Source organism: Kogia breviceps, chromosome 15, assembly GCF_026419965.1.
Source record: "Kogia breviceps isolate mKogBre1 chromosome 15, mKogBre1 haplotype 1, whole genome shotgun sequence".
Taxonomy (NCBI): Eukaryota; Metazoa; Chordata; class Mammalia; order Artiodactyla; family Physeteridae; genus Kogia; species Kogia breviceps.
This window is the reverse complement of record NC_081324.1, coordinates 22,152,684-22,173,421: the sequence shown is the minus strand read 5'-3', so window position 1 is coordinate 22,173,421 and position 20,738 is coordinate 22,152,684.

Below are 20,738 nucleotides of genomic sequence, written 5' to 3'. Positions count from 1 at the left end.
CTCTTGCACCCCAACCCCTCTGAACTCTCCTCCCTATACAGCCTGGTTTCACCTCCCAGAGTCACACCTTTCCTACTCCACTTTCTTAAAAATAAAGCTCTCTTGACTTCCTGCGTTTCCCTACCTTAGGGTTGGCAGGCTGCAGAAGGTGAAAGCCGGGTTGTTCCTGCTGATGGCAGAGGCAGAGGTATGTTCATGGCTGGAACTCAGAACTCATTTAACCGCAGAAACCATAGAAACCGAGGTGTACTGTTAGGTGTGTTCTAGAGTACACTTAGAACTCCAGATGAGGTATGTGGGTCACATGGACTTGTGTGAATTCTTCTGGGCATCTGCCTACTACTTTAAGCTTGTTTCCTTAGGAAAATGGCTTTGAGTTCCAAACAATTGACCAGAAACTGTCTGTGTGTAGAGGGAGCCTGAGGGGCAGAGGCTTAAGTTGTTTGCCTGCTGTGAATTCACACAGAGGTGGGTCCCTCTGAGGGGCTCAGTGCTCTCTACCCCGACTCCAGGCCCAGGACTTCTGAACAACTAGGGAAACCAGGAGCCAACTTAGAGTGAACACCGGAAAGGGAAACAACAGACCTGAATAGGGAGAGGGTGCACAGGAACTTGGTGCAAGGACCACAGCTGGGGCAGGAAGGGCAGGAGCTCAGGGAAGGTATGGGTGAAGGATTCCACAAGGTCTTTTGGATCAGCCTCTAGAGACAGTAACAGTGTTATATTGGTTAAGTTAGTTTCTGTTGACTTGTGCCAGAGTCACTGGTGGGAGGGTTGTCATAAAAAAGCAAGTAGAGCAGAGAATTATATCTTTAGAGTTGTCTAAGAAATGGAGGCTGGGATAGAGTTATCTTGAGGCCTAGAAATACAGTATATTACAGGTGCATGTGTGTGTGTGCGTGTGTGCGTGCGTACGTGCGTGTGTGTGTGGCATTCCGCCGTTCAGTTGGAACATGACAAATTTGTAGCTATAGTCAAGCCCACCCCAACCTGGTGATGACAGGAGGTGTGACAGTAGCAGCAGGGAAAGCAGGAACCCTTATGAAATGATGAAAGATTTGGAGCCACCATAAGGCAGGAGGAAGAATGATCACGGTCATTTATGAATCTGTGTGGGGCCCCATAAGATCAGAAGGAAGAGGTCCAGGGACACTGGGACCCAGGGATTGAGATGGAGGGGTCTGATCTAGGTTTAGCAAGTACTTACTGACCTGGCGACTCTTGTTTGTGTCCTGGGGAAACCTGGCTGCTTTTATATTCCCCTTGGTGTTTAGCAGAGTGGCATGCATAGTAAAGCAGCCCTTAGTAATTGTTAACTGACAGCCTAGACAAAACTAAATAAAATAGAGTTAATATAGAATAAAACTAAATATTTTGAGGTTCAGACAAAAGGCAAAAAGTATTACTGCTGCAATACTGAAGACACATGGTGTAGGTTTGGAAGCTGACTTTAGCCTTTGTTGTTTATGATCATAACCGTTGAGTGTGCCCATCCAGTTTTTGCCTTCAGAGGAACTGAATAGAATTAGGAAGAGAAACCAGCCTTTACTGTGACAGTTTAACATTTGTTTTATGGTCTTTAAAAGTGATCTGCTGGGGCCCTGCGTCTTCTCTTCTAACTGAGAGTGTGGTGGGTAATAAGGTGGAGGACGAATCGATGGCACAATCTCAATAGTGAAGGTTGCAGTGGTTGTGGTGATGCTGGGTAGGAAGGGATTTTTGATGAGAGGTGTAATGTGTATTCTAGCCATTAACTCCTGTAGCTGGAAGGAGCAGTTCCAGGTGCTGGGAGTGGAGTATGGCTGCAGAAATTAGCCCGTCTATCCAAAAAATTCAGCCTACGCGTTACATCTTGGCATATGAGTTGGCGGTGGAGGGCAGAAACCGCAGACTAGCTTGCTCTAGTCTAGGTGGACTATAATAGACAAAAATGTATGCAACCAAAGTACTTCATAAATGCCAAATGCTCTTACTCATGAAAAGTGCCATTTATCATCCTTTGATTTAACAAACATCTGTTGAGCTCATATCATGTTCCAAGACCATGGTCAGCCCTCTGGAAGTACTGGAGATGGCCTCAAGTTTCTGTGCTTTTATGACTATAATTCCTCAAGAGCAGGGACTTAGACTATCTCATTCATTTTTAAAAAATTTTTAATTAAAAAAAATTCCTCTGGGATCTCTTTCCTGGAATTTTTCAAAATGGTGGTAGAAACAGTAGCTCTCTTGCTTCTTAGATTCCAGAACTGCTGGCAGACATGTCCGTTGCCACTTGGAAGGCCTTGAGAGAGTGAGCTCAAACTACAGCCAGAAGTCAAATGAGGGGGAGAGCAATACAGAGGAAAGAGAAACAGGGCAGGACAGAGAGTAAGTCCTGATGATTTTAGAATTTAGTTGTGAGGTCTTTGCCACCGCCTACCTTTTCATCCTCTGGTTTTATGAACCTATTCAGTTGCCTAGGGTAATTTGTCACGGGTTTCCATGACTTTCATCCAGAGTCCTGGTTTACACGATGTTCAACGCTGAACCCATCCATCTTCCTCTACCAAAGCTGCATCTCTTCCTGTTTCTTTGTTAACAGTTCTACTCACAGTCTTGTTCCTCAGGTCAGAAACCTATGGAAGTCATTCCAGAATCCTTCCTTCCCATTGCCCCTGATAGTTGATGATAATCACCAAGACCTAATGAGGTTGCCTCTACATATCCCTTAAATTCATCTCCTTTCCCCCATTTCTACTGTCACTACCTTAGTATAGGCCCTCATGAACTTTTGCCTGGGGTTTTGCAGTGGCCTTCTACTTGGGCTCCTTCTAGTTTCATCCTTGGTAAATCCATCCTCCCCGTGGCAACTATATAAGATATCTGAAATGCAAACCTAGATTTATTAGTACAATGCCTAGCTTTCTCCTGACCCTATCCTCTCCAATTTCTCACTGCATTGATCAACAAAAGCTTATTATTTCACACACAAACCAAGTCCAGGCACTTGTGTCATAGCTATGACAGATTTGATAGTGAGAAAGAGAGGTGGCCCATTTCCATTGATTTAATCTTCAACACTTCATTTCCTACAAGAGGAAGCCGAAATTTTGCAGGTTGTCATTCATTGCCATCCCTACCTTTAAAACTCTACCCTTCCCCTCCCCCTTCCACCACAACTAAAACTCCATAAGAAGAATCACCACTTCAGCCAGACTGTTCCATAATACAGTTACCTGCAAGTCTTTCCCCGATGGTGGCTTGTTTGCACAGATCTTTCTGCCTACAGAGCCCTTCACTTCTTTTCTGTCCATTCACTTGAACCTACCGTCAAGGTATTCTAATCCACACTGATTTCTTGCTCTTCCAGCACCTACATCTTATTGTTTGCACAACTCTTTTGATCACTTATCACATATTGCTTTATATTGATATTTGATTCTTCATGAGTATGTCCTATCTCTGTCATAAGATTTTAAGCTCTGTGAGGACGAAGACCAAGCTTTAAGCCTCTGGGTGCACCCAGCTCATTGTCTTGTGTATGGTGGGTACTCAGCACATGTTTGTCGATTTCCTTCTACTGGATCCATTCTCTTGAGTTATGATAGCCCCACCTTTTGGTGAATTTTCGATAGAAGGGTTCAAAGAAGACAAGGCCAGTAAATTTAAATTTCCAAATGTAAAAGTTATTTGAGGTCAAATTCCTCAATTCCCACAGAGGGGATGATCACTTTTGTGAGGTGCCTAGCAACAGTCCTAAGTTCTACTGAGCAAGTTCCAGGAGTCTGTAACTTTTATGTCAATTAAAATTATAATTACTAAGTACAATTACAATGCTATGGAAATCATGAATATTACAATTCATACATCTGTAAAATTGCCATTTCAAGGCTCATGAAAGATACAAGCTCAAGGCAAAGGAGAACAAGAAAACTTTGGAACTAGGTTTCTGGTCATAATAAAGAAGTTACTGGAATTCCCCGGCAGTCCAGTGGTTAGGACTCTGTGCTCCCACTTCAGGGAGCACAGGTTCCATCCCTGGTTGGGGAACTAAGATCCTGCATGATGCATGGTGCGGCCAAGAAAAAAACAACCCAAAAAACGAACAAACAAAACAGGTTACTTTAAGAGTCTGGGATTATAATTTTTCTCTTTGTATATATTCTTATTTATTTTTGAGTGTTTTACCTTAAATTAGAGTTCATGAGCATAGAAACTCTTCCAGTATTTCTATACATTTTATTTTTCTGCTTTCAAGATTCTCTCTCTCATCTGTTTTCATGGCTTTATTACAAGTATAATGAGAATTTCAATCAACACCCTGACAATCTTGATAACTAAGGCATTTTTCTTCTAAAGATCTTAGACACAAGTTCCATTTTATTTATCCTCCCATAAAATTTAGTATTTTTTCCATTGTAAGTGGCGTTTTGTACTTGGCTTATGCAAGAAAGGAATTTATTGGCTCATCTAAGTTGAAAGTGTAGGGCTAGATCAAGTTTCAGGCACAAGTGAAGTAAGAGCCAAAGAGATGTCATAAGTGTTTTGTTTCCCACCATCTTTCTCTTTTGCCAAGTGTTCCCTTTAGTCCTAGGCTTCATATAGTAGCAAGATAGTAGCAACAGCTTAAGCCCTGTATCTCCTTAGGTTTTAAGACAGTGGAACGAGTGATACTCTCTTTCCTAGAAGTCCCAGCCAGTGGATCTCATTGGCTCTCAGTGGTTTTGTGCCCACTCATAAGCCAATCATCATGGCCTTGGTTTCCTCAAACATGATGAGGAGGCATGGTAAGCACCTCCTGACCTCAAGGGTGTAAACTTCTCCGCCAGAATCTGATGTACTGATAGTGTGGGTGAATTGGCATTAATTTTTGTAGAAACCCACTTACTGAACTCTCAGGAGCCATCAACCTTGGTGACCACATCCTCTCTAAATAATGTATCTCCTTGGCTTTTGTGGTGCTGCAGTCTCTTGGTCCTTCTTTTATCTTGTCATTCTCTCCTTTCTCTGGCCATTAAATGTTCAAGCCTCTCAAGGGTAGGTCCTAGGCACTCTTCTAAGTGGCCTCTATTCTAGGTTGATTTCATTCATACTCAAGGCTTTAATGACCACCTAAAACCCAAGGATTTGAAATTTCCTCTGAAACCCTGAGGAAACTTGTCACTCCATCCTTCTGTGTCCAACTGCCCACTGACTTTTCCATTTGGTTCTCTTCAAGTCACTTCAAACCAAAATGTCCAAAACCACATCTCCTGTCCCCCAAATAAACCTGTTCAGAGCACAGTGTTTTCTGTTGTGGTGAATTGAATCTTGAATCGAATCTTGAATTGATATCTTTAACGCAGCTCTCACCCTCACTCCCCATTGCTTAGCTGATCTATCACCAAGTCCTACGAGTTTTACTTCCTCAATATCTCTCAAATCCTTCCTCTTCTCTCCACATTTACTGCCACCTCCTTAGTCCAAGCCATTATCTTCAATCATCTAATTACTAGACATCTTCTCAACTCACTTTCAGTGTGTTTCTGCCTTCTTTCAATCTATTTTTTGATTTTCCACTTAGACCGCATTTTTCAAAATGCAAGTTCAATGACTTTCCATTGGTCTTAAGATACAGACCAAAATCCCTACCCTGCTCTACAAAATTTTGCTAATACGACTCCTCCCTAGCTCCTCATCACCACGACTCTCCAAACTCCCCCCTTGCCTTTTGCATGGCACAGCAGTGGCCTTCTTTTACTTTCTTGAGACACCATGGTAGACACAATAATGGCCCTCCAGAGATGTCCACATCCTATCACCAAAACATCTGAAAGTGACTTCACATGGCAAAATGAACTCTGTAGATGTGATTAAGTTAGGGGTCTTGAGATTGGGAGATTATCCTGTATTATCCAGGTAGTCCCAGTATAATCACAAGGGTCTTTATAAGAGCAAAGCAGGAGAATTGAAGGCAGAGAACGACATCTGATCGTGGAAACAAAGGTCAGAATGATATGCGGAGGGGTCTCTGGTAACTGGAAGAAGCAGGAGACAGAGCCTCCTCTAGAGTTTCGTTCCAGAAGGAATACAACCCTATTGACATCTCAGTTTTAGGACTTCAGAAAGGTAAAATAAGAAATTTGATTCATTTTAAGTCACTAGATTTGTGATAATTTGTTACAGCACCAATAATAAACTAATACACACACCCCTGAGCTGAATATCTTCAGTTTGTCCCTCCAGATTTATTCTCCACCTTTCTTTGTGCTGCTCTGTGCCTTGAGGCTGACCTGCATGTTCTACTTCAGTGAGATCTCTTACCTTCTTACCCTGCTTGGGCTTGACCAGTGGGAGATACACCCAGGAGGTTGGAGGGGAGAAGGAATGTGAAGTGGGGCTATTTATATCTCTTCCTACCACCTGTTGGGTCTCTGTGGGCTGGCTGTACCCCCTCTACCGAAGGCCACAGCTCCTGTCACATGGCCATATTACACATCTACCTGTTCTAGCTTCCAATAACTGCTTTATTCCCCTGTGCCTTTAAGCTGGGGGGGCTGGTGGTAGTGATTAACAGTTCCCTGCAGTTGCTAGCCTAGGGTACTGCACCATTCTATACTGTTTTTCCTATACCCTGGCCTCATCTTATTAAATAGTCTATATAAAACACTCCTTAAATTACCTAGTTCAAAGGGGCCATCTCTTTCCCCACATGATGCTGACTAATACAGACCTCAGTATTTTCTCTTCTGCCTCAGGGCCTTGGTACATGCTTCTGCCTTTGCCAGGAAAGCCATTCTTCCCATCTGTGCTCTCTTCCGGTATTAATCTTCAGATTCTTAAACAGAACTTCCTCAAGTCTTTCCTTCCCCTAGATGAAGTCAGGTATTGTACAATCTCATAACACTGTGTATCTATACTCCTTATCACTTATAGTTGTTTGTGAGTTCATTTGATTATTGTTTATCTTTCCTTTAGAGCTGCCTTATCCTGTATGGTGGCCACTAGCTGTATGTAGCTATGGAGCACTTGGAAATAGCTAGCTTAACTGACTAATTTAATTTTAAATTTTGTTTAACTTTGATTAATATAAATGTAAGAACTAATAATAAAGTTATCAGAAAACTTTTAGCATATTTGGAACAGCTTAAGCATGGGGACCTACTTTATCAAAATTTATGAACTCTAAATACAGATACAATTTTTCTGATGAAAATTTAATGTCTGAATAGAGATAAGCTATAAGAATAAAATATACTCTGGATTTCAAAGACTTAGTACAAAAAGAATGTAAAATGTGTCATTAATAATTTAAAAATATTGATTAAATATTGAAATGATAATGTTTGGATCTATTGAATCAAATCAAATATATTATGATTCTCAATGTCACTTGTTTCTTTTTGCCTTTTCTAAACATGGCAACTAAAAAATTCAGAATTCCATATGTGACTCACATTGTTATTTCTCTTGGTAAGTGCTTCTCCAGACTAGAGTATAAAGTTCAAGAGGGCAGTTTTCTCACCCTTGTTTCCCTTTGCATACTGCCTGATGCTTCTTAGAAGATGCTCCTTAAATATTTAATGCATGAGTGAACAAATGGAAAAGTGTGTTTAGTCCAAAAGAGCAGAGTAGTCTCAGGGAGCTCCTCACCTTGAGTAGCAACAGATTTCTAGTCTGCATCACTATGTAGCTTAAGAGTCAAAGTTTTAAGGACAACAATAATAGACCTATACATGTTTCTGCCTCCTGGAAGTTAAGATGCCTACAGTGTGATAGGCATAGTAGCTGCTGTAAAGTAGACCTTATCTAGTGATGGGGTGATATGTGTGTTAGTAGTGGTGGAACAAACTTCGCTGCATGTGGCAGGAAGCCAACTTTGAGGTGGTTTTGAGAGAGGCGAGAGCCAGCTGTACCAAAACATCTCCTGGCACTCATATATAAGAATAAACCAGGGCTGCTCCTTGCCAGCCATTCTCCCTTCCCTACAATGGCCATGTTACCTTTCTGTGACTCTCCTCTCCTTTCCCCCACTGATGTCATCCTTATCGCTTTACTCTAGTTCTCCCAGCCTAATCTCACAGGGTATCTTACCCAAGACCCTGCATCTAACTGGAGATGCTTATTTTGTGGACCAGTGGCCTTTTGCTTCTCTGAATGGGCTCTTCAAAGGGAGATGGGGCAGCTTGGTTGGGGCTAGAAATAGATCATTTGATTTTTGTTGGAAGGAAATCAACCATGTTAATCAGACCTCTGTATTTCAGGTCACACATCTGCATCTTTTCAGCCCCAAGCACCTCTTTTCAACTTGCAAAATGTCATCCTCCCAGGTAGCTTATCTCTTGTACTCTGTTGAGCCCTCCTCTCTCTGAGAAGAAATGTGTACAGCCACAGTCTTTATGATTAAGGTCCCTTGAATGTTGACTCTGCCTGTCTGGCTGGTAAAGTTGTAAGTTCTGAGTCACGCGGAGGCTTGTAAGGGGACTTCCCTTGCTGGCCCAGCCCTGCTGCTTTGCCCCTCTCCCTGCATTTTTCACAGATCTCACACAAGCTGAATTCAGCAGCTTATTTTCATTCATTCCATCTTTATACTTCCTTTAGAGCAATGACCTACTTAAGTTAAAGGGAAATACAAACCCCCAAGGAGATTTGCTGACAGCTGTTTCCTGGGTAGAATTAGGTTGGGCCTGTGTCTGAGAGAAGCTTATGAGCTCTAAGAATCATGTTGGCTGACGATGGAAGTGGAAAAGAAGGGATTGAAGGTTTAAAAAAAATTGTTAGACACAAGTGTTCCTGGGGAAGTGACTGGGGATGGATGATGGCAGGGAAGATCGGGTAAGAGTTTCCCAAGGACAGATCTAAACTAGAGTTTCTATGGTCTGTTTAGTTCGCTCCCTCAGTTTCTTTCTCAGAAGCTCTATCTACTCCTAAAATCAGAGTTCCAAAGAATATGTGTCCAGAAAGAGCAGATGAAGCCAAACCATTATTAGAAATAAAACACACTTTTGGAAGGCAGTAAATGATAGCACAGTGTGGATGGTAATTTAAGGATGAAAGATAACAGGTGGAAACAGCTACAGACCGAGAGCGGGCATGCTGAAATTTTTACCTTGAATTTGCCAGGGACTGGCTGTGTATGTTAACCAAGTCATTTTGACTCCTCTAAGCCTCACTCGTCTCATCTGTAAAATTTGTAGTTCAGACTAGATCCTGGCTAAGATGCCTTTAGTTATTAAATTCCTTGAAAAACCTAAAATGATTCACCCACTGGCTCATTTAGCTTAGTAAAGTTGTTTACCAGTCGACTGATTTATGTTTTATCCTTTTTCTTTTTTTGATGGAGGTATTTAGTAGGCTGGCCAAAAGTTAGGGCATAGAAAAGATCAAAGATCCAAATAAGCCCCACACCAGACGATGACCTTTGGATCATGGACGGCTGATTGGCTGTGGACTTTTGGTGCCCTCTGGTTATGAGTCATCAGCCTCATCACCCCAGGCATCCAGTCCCATGAGGCGATCCTTTTCTCCTATTTGTCCGGTGCGTGGGAAGAACAACTACCTCCATACTTAACAGCCCAGAATCTCCTGGCTGAGCCCTAATGTGCACTTTGCATGCTGTTTTCATTCAATTGTAATGGCGTGAATAATGGAGTAGGCTCTGAATAATGTTTAATGCTAAATTCCACACTAAACCATCTGGTGTATATTAGAGCAGCTGGCAAAACGAGTTACAGAAGATCAAAGTACTCTTAGGTCAGCTTATAAGCTTAAACTTAAGTGTAACAGAATTTAGTATTAAAAGAGACTGGAATCCATCTAATCTAATGCTAACACTTTAGAGATAAAGTGAAGATGAAACGACTTGCCCAAGGTTACAGGTTAGTAGTGTAAACTCAGGACCTGAAAATACTACCGGATTCTCAAGTCTGTGTTCTTTCTACTGTAATCTATTGCTTACATAAGAACCTGAGTATATGTTAAATATGATTAATTAATCTTTTGTAAGGCCTGAGTATATTTTTAATACATTTTGTTAATTTTAAATATGCAATGCATGCACTACAAAATTTAAAAGACACAAAGGGTTTACAGTGAAAATTTAGTCTCCTATCCATTACTGTCTCTAACCACTTAGTCTCCTCCCTCTTTGATCAATCTGGAGTTTATTTTAGTATAATGTGTGAGGTAGGGATCTAACTTTACTTTCTTGCAGATGATGATCTAGTTATCTTACTAGCTGATAAGGTGTGTTTCCCTTATTTATGCCTCTGTTTAGGAATTTTCATGTTTATTCTTGCTTGTTTTTTCTTCTGGATGAATTTGAGAATCAGCTTGCCCATTAAAAAAAGTTGTTTTTTTAAAAAATGGGATCATGTTAAATTTATACATTAATTTAAGGGAGATTTGACAGTGTTATGAAATCTGCTGTAGAGCTTCAGGACATACTTTCCTCCCTGATAAGAAGATACATGGTAGGATATACTATCCTTTCTGACTTTTGAGGTGGTTCTGTGAGGGTGTGGTTGTCACACCTTCAATCAAAACACCTTACCTCACTCTTCTTTTTTAAATTAATTTTATTTATTTATTTATTTATTTAAACATCTTTATTGGAGCATAACTGTTTTACAACAGTGTGTTAGTTTTTCCTTTACAACAAAGTGAATCAGTTATACATATACATATGTTCCCATATCTCTTCCCTCTTGCATCACCCTCCCTCCCACCCTCCCTATCCCACCCCTCGAGGTGGTCACAAAGCACAGAGGTGATCTCCCTGTGCTATGCGGCAACTTCCCACTAGCTATCTAATTTACATTTGGTAGTGTATATATGTCCATGCCACTCTCTCACTTCGTCACAGCTTACCCTTCCCCCTCCCCATATCCTCAGGTCCATGCTCTAGTAGGTCTGTGTTTTATTCCCGTCCTACCACTAATCTCTTCATGACATTTTTTTTTCTTAGAGTCCATATATATGTGTTAGCATACGGTATTTGTTTTTCTCCTTCTGACTTACTTCACTCTGTATGACAGACTCCAGGTCTATCCACCTCACTACAAATAACTGAGTTTCATTTCTTTTTATGGCTGAGTAATATTCCATTGTATATATGTGCCACATCTTCTTTATCCATTCATCTGTTGATGGACACTTAGGTTGCTTCCATGTCCTGACTATTGTAATTAGAGCTGCAATGAACATTTTGGTACATGAGTCTTTTTGAATTATGTTTTTTTCAGGGTATATGCCCAGTAGTGGGATTGCTGGGTCATATGGTAGTTCTATTTGTAGTTTTTTAAGGAACCTCCATACTGTTCTCCATAGTGGCTGTATCAATTTACATTCCCACCAGCAGTGCAAGAGGGTTCCCTTTTCTCCACACCCTCTCCAGCATTTATTGTTTCTAGAGTTTTTGATGATGGCCAATCTGACCGGTGTGAGATGATATCTCATTGTAGTTTTTTTTTTTTTTTTTTTTTTTTTTTTCCGGTATGCGGGCCTCTCACTGTTGTGGCCTCTCCCGTTGCGGAGCACAGGCTCCGGACGCACAGGCCCAGCGGCCATGGCTCACGGGCCCAGCCGCTCCACGGCACATGGGATCTTCCCGGACCAGGGCACGAACCCGTGTCTCCTGCATTGGCAGGCGGACTGTCAACCACTGCGCCACCAGGGAAGCCCTCTCATTGTAGTTTTGATTTGCATTTCTCTAATGATTAATGATGTTGAGCATTCTTTCATGTGTTTGTTGGCAATCTGTATATCTTCTTTGGAGACATGTCTATTTAGTTCTTCTGCCCATTTTTGGATTGGGTTGTTTGTTTTTTTGTTATTGAGCTGCATGAGTTGCTTATAAATTTTGGAGAATAATCCTTTGTCAGTTGCTTCATTTGCAACTATTTTCTCCCATTCTGAGGGTTGTCTTTTGGTCTTGTTTATGGTATCCTTTGCTGTGCAAAAGTTTTTAAGTTTCATTAGGTCCCATTTGTTTATTTTTGTTTTTATTTCCATTTCTCTAGGAGGTGGGTCCAAAAGGATCTTGCTGTGATTTATGTCATAGAGTGTTCTGCCTATGTTTTCCTCTATGAGTTTGATAGTGTCTGGCCTTACATTTAGGTCTTTAACCCATTTTTAGTTTATTTTTGTGTGTGGTATTATTCCAGCCGTACTGACCTCCTTGCTGTTTCTTCAACTCAACTGGCGTTTTCTCTCTGCTCCGAACACCCCCTCAGCTCAGATATCTGCATGGCTCGCTCACCTCCCTCAAGGGTTTGTGCAAATGTCAACACCTCATTGAGCCTGCCCTGACTACTCTATTTAAAATTGCTGTTGCTTACATTCCCAGCTCTCCTAATTTTCCATACCACTTATCACCTTCTAACATCCTAGGTAATTAATCATTATGCTTATTATTTATTGTCTGTCTCCACCACTAAAATGTAAGCCTCAAGAGGTCAGAGATTTTTGCCTATCATATTCACTGCCATATTCCAAATGCCTAAAATTGTGCCTGGCATATAGAGTGTTCAATAAATATTTAATTGAATTAAAGTAAAGAAGGTATCTACCTAGTAAAGGATTTTATTAAGAATAGACATTACATTTTTATCAAATATGAAATATCTTTTCAGTATCCATGGAAATACTCATATGACTATTTTCTATTTTCATTTCCAGACATGGTAAATTATATATTACATTTCCTAATAGTAGAATATCTTTGTATTCCTGAAATCAACTTAGTCATGGTATATCATTCTTTTATAAGGTGCCTGAGTTTGTTTGCTATTGTATTCATTATATTTAGATTTTTGAGTTGATACTAAAAGTGAGATTGGTGTAAAGTTATGTCATGACATATTTGTTTAGCTTTGTTGTTACTGTTATGTTAGCTTCAAAAATAATTCAGAATCCCCCTACCCACATTTCTGTTAATGTTTTGGAATCCATGTAGTATGGACTTTATTCTTTCTTTGATGCGCATTCTTTATTCTTTCTTTGATATGCATTCTCATGAATGTAATCTCTGGGTCCTCAAATTTTCTATTTTGTTATGCTTAGTGTTTTATAAAGTTAGTTATATTATTTTTCATTTACACATTCAAAATTAAGCTAGAGTTAATGACCTAAAGAAAAAATCACCTCAGAGCGTACATTCTTTTTAACCAGGTTTCAATTAACTGGAAAGTTTGGGTAATATTGTGTAATGAACCTCTCTCCCTCTTTCCTTCCTCCCTCCCCCCTCCCTCTCCTCCTTCCTTCCTTCCTTCCCTCCCTCCCTCCTTCCTTCCTTCCTTCCTTTTTCCCCTCTTTCCATCCTTTGACATAATCTAATCTTTGCTCCAGTTTTAGCTTTATTTTTTGCATAGAAACATTAAAAAAACCCCAAACCCAACTCCTAAACTATGCATTTTCCTCCTTGAAAGCTCATACAATCCTAAAGCTATAAATTCCTTGTCTTCTAGATGATAATACAGAGGCCCAGGAAGTTCAGGTGCCCTGCCCACTTTCATTCTCACAGGAGAGTCAGAATTAGGTCCCAGATCTCCAGTGCCATTTGCATTACACAACTGCTCCTCTCACTTGGTTGAGTGTGTGTGTGTCTACCCTGTTCTGCTCTTCCTTCCAAGCCTCCTCCCTTCCACAGACAAATATTAAATACCAAGTATGTGCCAGCCACTGTTCAAGGTGTTAGGAGATATGAAGATCAACAAGGCAGTCTCTGTTTTCTAGAAAGTTACAGTTTAGTGAGGGGCTCAGACAAGTAACAAATAATTACCATACAGCATGAAGATGGATGCATATGAAGGTGGTCAAAAGATACAAACTTCCAGTTGTAAAATAAGTAAGACACGGGATGTAATGTACAGCATGGCAACTAGTTATTAATACGATATTGTTATTTGAAATTTGCTAAGAGGGTAGACCTTAGAAGTTCTCATTACAAGGAAAAGAAATTCTTTGGAACTATGTGTCATTGTTACCGATCAGGGTCCTTGGGCTCTCCCCTGCTTTTGCTCCCGGCACCTCAGAAGTGGCAGTTGTGTTTTGACCTTTTTGTATCTTGTTTATAACTTGCCCCAATTGCACATGCATGTCGTTATTTTTAGTCCCTTATAGTTTCTTTGTATTCTGTTGCTGGAGGAGGTGAGGAGATGTTTGTCCAGGTGCAAGCACTGCAGTAAAGGGTCCCAGGTCCCAGGTCCCAGCCTGTTTCATAGTGACACATGTTAACTAGACCTATTGTGATGATCATTTCCAATGTACACAGATATCAAATCATTGTTATGTTGTACACCTAATGTTAGATGTCAATTGTATAACTTTTATAATTCAGTAAAAAACAAATTATATCTATCCCTTGAATATAAAATAAAAGATTAAATTAAAACATTTTAAAAATTAAATTCACTTGTTATGTATGGTGCATATCAAATATAAATGGACAGAAAGCACAGTGGAAGGGGGTCACTAAATGTGAATGAAGGGTCAAGAAAACCTTTACAGTCTTGGACTTGGGCCAAAAGGAGGATTCTGCTGGTGCTTGCCATTCCTCTAACCCAAGTGTTCTATCAACAACGATGCGTGTCTAAAAATAGTCTCATTCCGGGGAAGCTGCTTCTGTCTAGAGAACCCTGTGGTTAGAGGCGCTGTTTTCTCTGTACAGTAATCTCCATAACTCTTCCTTTCTGTTGATAAATACCAGTCCCCAAACCACTTTGGAGGTCTCAGTTGCATCCTATAGGCTTCTGCTCTCTATCCTCTAGGTAGAACTGTCTCTTTGGTAATGTTCACAGCCTTCAGCAGTCCTAGGGTGGTAGAAACTGATTCTTGGGAGGGCAGAAGAGGAAGATGTTTACTTGCATGTCTAAAACAAGGGTCCTCTGGTAGTTAGTCAAACTGCTAATTGCTCACTTAGTGCATTGAGGTAACATTATTTATCTAGCCCAGGAAATTACTGTTTATTTACTCTTATCATCACATTCTTAAACTAGTTCTTTATTTAACACATTGTGGGTGCCTGCTGTGTGCTTATGTCTGGATAAAGCATTGTGAGATACAAACAATTAGAAGAGGTGCTGCCTGCACTGTCTTGTTCCTGACTGCCCAAAGGAGGTTTCAGTCTAGTTGGGAAGATAAGACAAATGGAAACCAAAGATAAATAATAAAATAAGTCACTGTATAATATGTCTCAAATGGGACAATTTTTACTACTGAATGCAGAAGAGGTAGTGATTGCTATAGAATATACCAGTTTGTATTTGCCCCAGATTTGCACATCTTCGAGCCTGTGATGATTATTTTTAGGTGTCAAGTTGGCTAGACTATAATACCCAATCCTTTGGTCAAACACCAGTCTAGCTGTTGCTGTGAAGGTATTTTTTAGATGTGATTAACATTGAAATCAGTGGACTTTGAGTAAAACAGATTATCCTCTGTAATGTGGGTGAGTCTCATCCAATCTGTTGAAGGCCTTAAGAGAAAAGCCAGAGTTCCCTGAGTAGAAGAAATCTTGCCTCCAGACTGCCTCCAGACTCAAAACTGCAATATCAGCTCTTTCCTGGGCCTCCAGCCTGCCAGCCTGGCCTATAAAATTTGGACTGCCACAATCATGTGAACTGAATCTTTAAACTGAATCTCTCTCTCCCTATACATACTTCCTATTACGTCTATGTCTCTGGAGAACCCTGATTAATACAAAACCCAAACATTCTCATCCTCTTTCAACTTGGTCTTTAAGGTAAGAAGATGTTTTCACTGAGATGCAATCTCATTCATTTCTTTATCCATTCCAGAAAAATTTTATTAACTACCTATTTGTATGGTGGATCAAGAATGTAGGCTTTGAAACCAGCCTGTCTAGGTTTATTTTCTAGTATGATCTTCAGTTTTCTCATCTGTAAAATGAAGATAATAATAGTACTCTCAACTGAAAAAAATGTACAACCTGAAAGTTGAGAGTTATGCTTTATTTGGCGGGCAAAACTGAGGACTTAAGCCCAGGACACAGCATCTCAGATACCTCTAAGAGACTCCTCTGAAGAGGCAAGGTGGGGAGCCAGGATATATAGGAGTTTTTGTAACAAAGACCAGGTAGTCGGAACATCAAAAGATTACTGTTAATTAAAGAAAACCAGATAGCTCAAGTTAGGAATTTAACACTTTTCTATGTCTCGGAAGATGCAAGAGTCTGGGCTCATTGAAATCATTCCTTTGATAGCACCTCAGCTATCTGGGGTCAGTATCCTGTGTTTTCTCATCTTGAGTTTCCTCAGGGTGCACCATCAGGGGTGGCTGCAGGGTCTGATGATTTGATGGTGGGCATTCTGGTTCTATCCTGAGTTCCCTCAGGGCTCGCCATTGGGTGGCTGTAATGTGATGGCTCGATGGCTGCAACATCCTTTGTTTACTGATATGGCAGGCAATATTTTTCGTTCATAGTACCTATCTTTTATGGTTGTTTTGAAGAATAACTGAGTTAATAAAAACATGCTTAAGTGCTTTCAACAGCTCCTGGCATGCAGGAGCTCTTAAATTGCTCTTAAATTAGCTCTTAAATTGCTCATGGTCTGTTTGGAGAGTCAGAGAAACAAACGTACAGTCCTGATAGTGTGCTAGGAATGTGGATGGAGGTGTGCACAGGGCCACAGGCCGTTCAGGGGAACACAGAGTTGGTGTTCAGAACCCTGAGTGATCTGGACCAGGAAAATCCATGGAATTTTCCATGGAAACCGAAACTGAGAAACTATAGTGTATTCAAGGGAACTGTTTGCCCGAAGTAAAGGGTGTGAGTGTGTGGGACATAATGAGGCAGATAAGCCTGATAAGATGAGGCAGATAAGCCTGGGGCTAGATGATGGAGGCCTTTGTTGGCCAGAATAAGAGATCATCTGCTCTTTATCTTGGTGATATTTAAGAGCCCCACTTCCCCAAGTGTTTAAAGCCTTTTGAGGTATTCTAGACAGGGAAGCCATTATAGCAAAACAAACACATACATGAATGAATGAATGAGTAAATAAATGCCTTAAAAATCTTATTTTAATGGGGGAACAATGAATTGACCTGAATTTCCTGTGTGGTGGGTCTCGGTTGGGTGATTTTGCCATCCCTGGGGACTTTTGGCAAGGGTCAGGAGACAGTGCTACTGGCAAGTGGTTTGAAGCAGAGATGTTGCTCAAAGTCGCGGGATATACACAGGACAGTCCTCCAAAACAAAAGCCATCAGGTCCAAAAGGTCAATAATGCTGAAAGAACCTGAGAAATAAGGTTGGAGGTGGATGAGGTTCTGAGCACCTTTGTGCACGCCTTTAATGTGTGACAAGTATTTTGGAATTTATTGTACAGGCCATTAGGAAGCCAGTGAAGGTTTCCGAGTAGAGAGTGATGGTGAAGGTTGTGTTCTGGAGGATTAACCTCTGTGTGAAGGGAACTGAAGGAGTTCAGGACATGTCACCCCCAAATAGGCCACTTTGGTATATTGATTATTTTGAGCCAAAGGCACTTGAAAAACTTCAAATGCAGGGAGAGGCTTTCTCTGAACTTTCCTTATCTACTCAAGACAGATCCTCCAAAAGGAACTCAGTTGTGATAGACCCCCTGCGAGGAGTTTCCTCCACCAGGGAGGATTGAGTCTTATCACAGGAGAGGAAACTAGAAACTGACAGGGCACCTAGACAAACTATCACAAACTATCATACCTCCCATCTGTCCTTCGAAGGACCCATTTATCTTTCTTAAACACCATTTATGCTCCTTTAAATTGCCTATATTCCCTTTTGCTTTTAAGATGATATAAAACTCTCACTGCATTTTTGGATATTCACTTTTTTCCCCCTGTGATATCCCCATGCACATAATATTAAGAATTAATAAATGTGTATCCTTTTCTCCTGTTAATCTGCCTGTTGTCAGTTTATCTGGTAGACCCCGCTATTGAAACTAGCAAGGTAGAGGGGAAGTCTTTCCTCTCATACAGGACATTGGAGGGTAGAAGGGACCAAAGTAGAGAATCGTGTAGAAGATGATTGCGATTGTTCAGACTCCAATGTTAAGCCTAAGTGTTTGGGAGAAGATGGAGGAGAAAATAATGAAAACTGATGGACATAAGAAGGTTGGAAAGGAAACTACTTTGGAGGAAGATAATGGTTTTTTTAGGAAAACATTCATTTTAAGGTAACATTGCAATTCATGCAGAAATATCTCCCATGCAGACTGACGTGTCGACTGAAAAAAAAAAGCACAACCTAAAAGTTGAGAATTATGTTTTATTGAACATTTGGCAGGCTTTCTGAGGACTTAAGCCTGGGAGGCAGCCTCTCAGCTCTGAGGGACTGCTCTGAAGAGGTAAGGGGGGAGCCAGGATACACAGGAGTTTTTATGACAAAAACCATGTAATTGGAACACCAAAAGATTACTGTTAATTAAAGAAAAACCAGATACCTCAAGTTAGTAAATTTAGCACTTTTCTATGTATGGAAAGATGCCAGACTCTGGGCTCATTGACATCATTCCTTTGATAGGCACCTTAACTGTCTAGGGCCAGTAAGTATCCTGTTTTCTCCATCCTGAATCCGCTCAGGGTGCACAAGTTAGGTCTACTGCAGTGGCTGCTGGCTTGATGGCTGCGATATCCTTTGTTTACTGATATGGCGGGCAACATTCCCATCCACAGGTGTGTGCTTAGGAAAGAAGACAGGACTGAGGTTATAGGCGTCAACAGGCTAGAAGTGACCAGCAAAATAGCGGTGGACCGATTCTTTGGGGGAAAGTGTTGGCAAGAGAAAAACAGTAGGTTGAGGACTGAGGGCAGTTCATGATGTCTCTTCTCGTTCCCTGTTTTGTTTATTTTTTCCTTAAGGGCCCCCATTTCTCACCAGTGTTGTAAATGGGAAGAATGGAGGAAGGTGCTGCTTCCAGATAGCCTGACTCCATATTGGTATTCAAGCTCCTTAAATGACTGTTTATTATATTGATTAGCCGAGTGTTTCCTGGAAGTCTGACTCCCATTTGAGGACTAATCCCTGAAAATTAGCCTAATCATCTTTTTTTTTTTTTTTAGCCTGATCATCTTAATGTTTCTTGTTACTTTGATCCTCAACCAGGCTAGACAGTATATTTGTAATCACAAACAGAACATTGGCTAGATCCCTTCCTTTCCCACTGTGCCAACACACCTGAGTCGGTGGCATTCCATAGACTGGATATTTTTGGATCTTGATTACTGCTTTCCCTAATGTATCTCCTGTATCTTACCAGTATTTTTTTCTCCCACATACTATATATATATATATATATATATATATATATATATATATATATATATATATATATATATATATATATTTTAACATCTTTATTGAAGTATAATTGCTTTACATTGTTGTGTTATTTGCTGCTGTATAACAAAATGAATCAGCTATACATATACATATATCCCCATATCTCCTCCCTCTTGTGTCTCCCTCCCACCCTCCCTATCCCACCCCTCTAGGTGCTCACAAAGCACTGAGCTGCTCTCGCTGTGCTATGCGGCTGCTTCCCACTAGCTATCTATTTTACATTTGGTAGTGTATATACCACATACCATATTAACTACTAACTAGAGTCTCTGTAGATTGAAAACTTGATCTGGGTGGATAGCAATGCAATGAAGAAGGAGAGGGTATTGAGAAAAATAAAAAGTCAAATTTATTTGTTTAAAAAGGCGAAAAGCCATTAAAATGGATTTTTAGTCAAGAATTAAATAGAACCTTAAAAAGCAAGGAAATCTGCCATTTGTGACAACATGGATGGACCTGGAGGATGTTATGCTAAGTGAAATAAGCCCAATACAGAAAGACAAATACTGTATGTTCTCACTTATACGTGGAATCAGAAATAGTCAAACTCATAGAAGCAGAGAGCAGAATGGTGATTGCCACGGGCTGGGTAGAGGAGGAAATGAGGAGGTGGTGGTCAAAGGGTAGAAAGTATCATTACTTTAATGACTTTAACTTATTTACTCAGAATTTAGGCTTTTTTAAAAAAATTCTTTTTCTATGAGAAACAATGCCTCAGTGAACTACTTTGTGCGTAGATCATTTTACACATTTTACACATCATTTTACACATTTGTCACATCTAGATGTGACAAGTACCTCTAGAGAATACCTTCCTAGGATAAGAATTGTTGAGTCCAAGGGTATGTGCATTTGTAGTTTTGATAGATATTCAAAACAACCTTCCATAGAAATATACCCAGGTTAACCTCCCACAATATACAGGATGGTTCTTGTGTTCTTAAACTTCTTATTTTTTGTCCTTCTGATAGATAAATCGTAGCTTCTTGAACTTTTCTTTTTACAGTGTGACTGAATATCTTTTCATATGTTCAAGAGCCTTTTTTTTTTTGGCCGCACCACTTGGCATGTAGGATCTTAGCTCCCTGACCAGGAATCAAACCTGTGCCCCCTGCAGTGAAAGCTTGGAGTCTTAACCACTGGACCGCCAGGGAAGCCCCCAAGAGACATTTTTAAAGTTAGCATTCTTAATGTTCCCCGGGCCTTGTGAATCCTAGGCAAGGTCCAGTTTATCCATAGGTCAGCTGGATCAGTAGCCTCCTGCCAATGGGCAGGACCTTAGCTTTCCTTCCTCTTGCTGATGTTTATTGAACTGATAGGCCAAGAGTTCCCTCTTCTTGTGGCTTGGAAGGAGCTCTCCCTGCATAGAGGGTATACTGGTCCCTGCTGGCCTTTCTACCATCCTCTGCTCATGCTTTCCCTTCTGTCTCACTAGAGTCA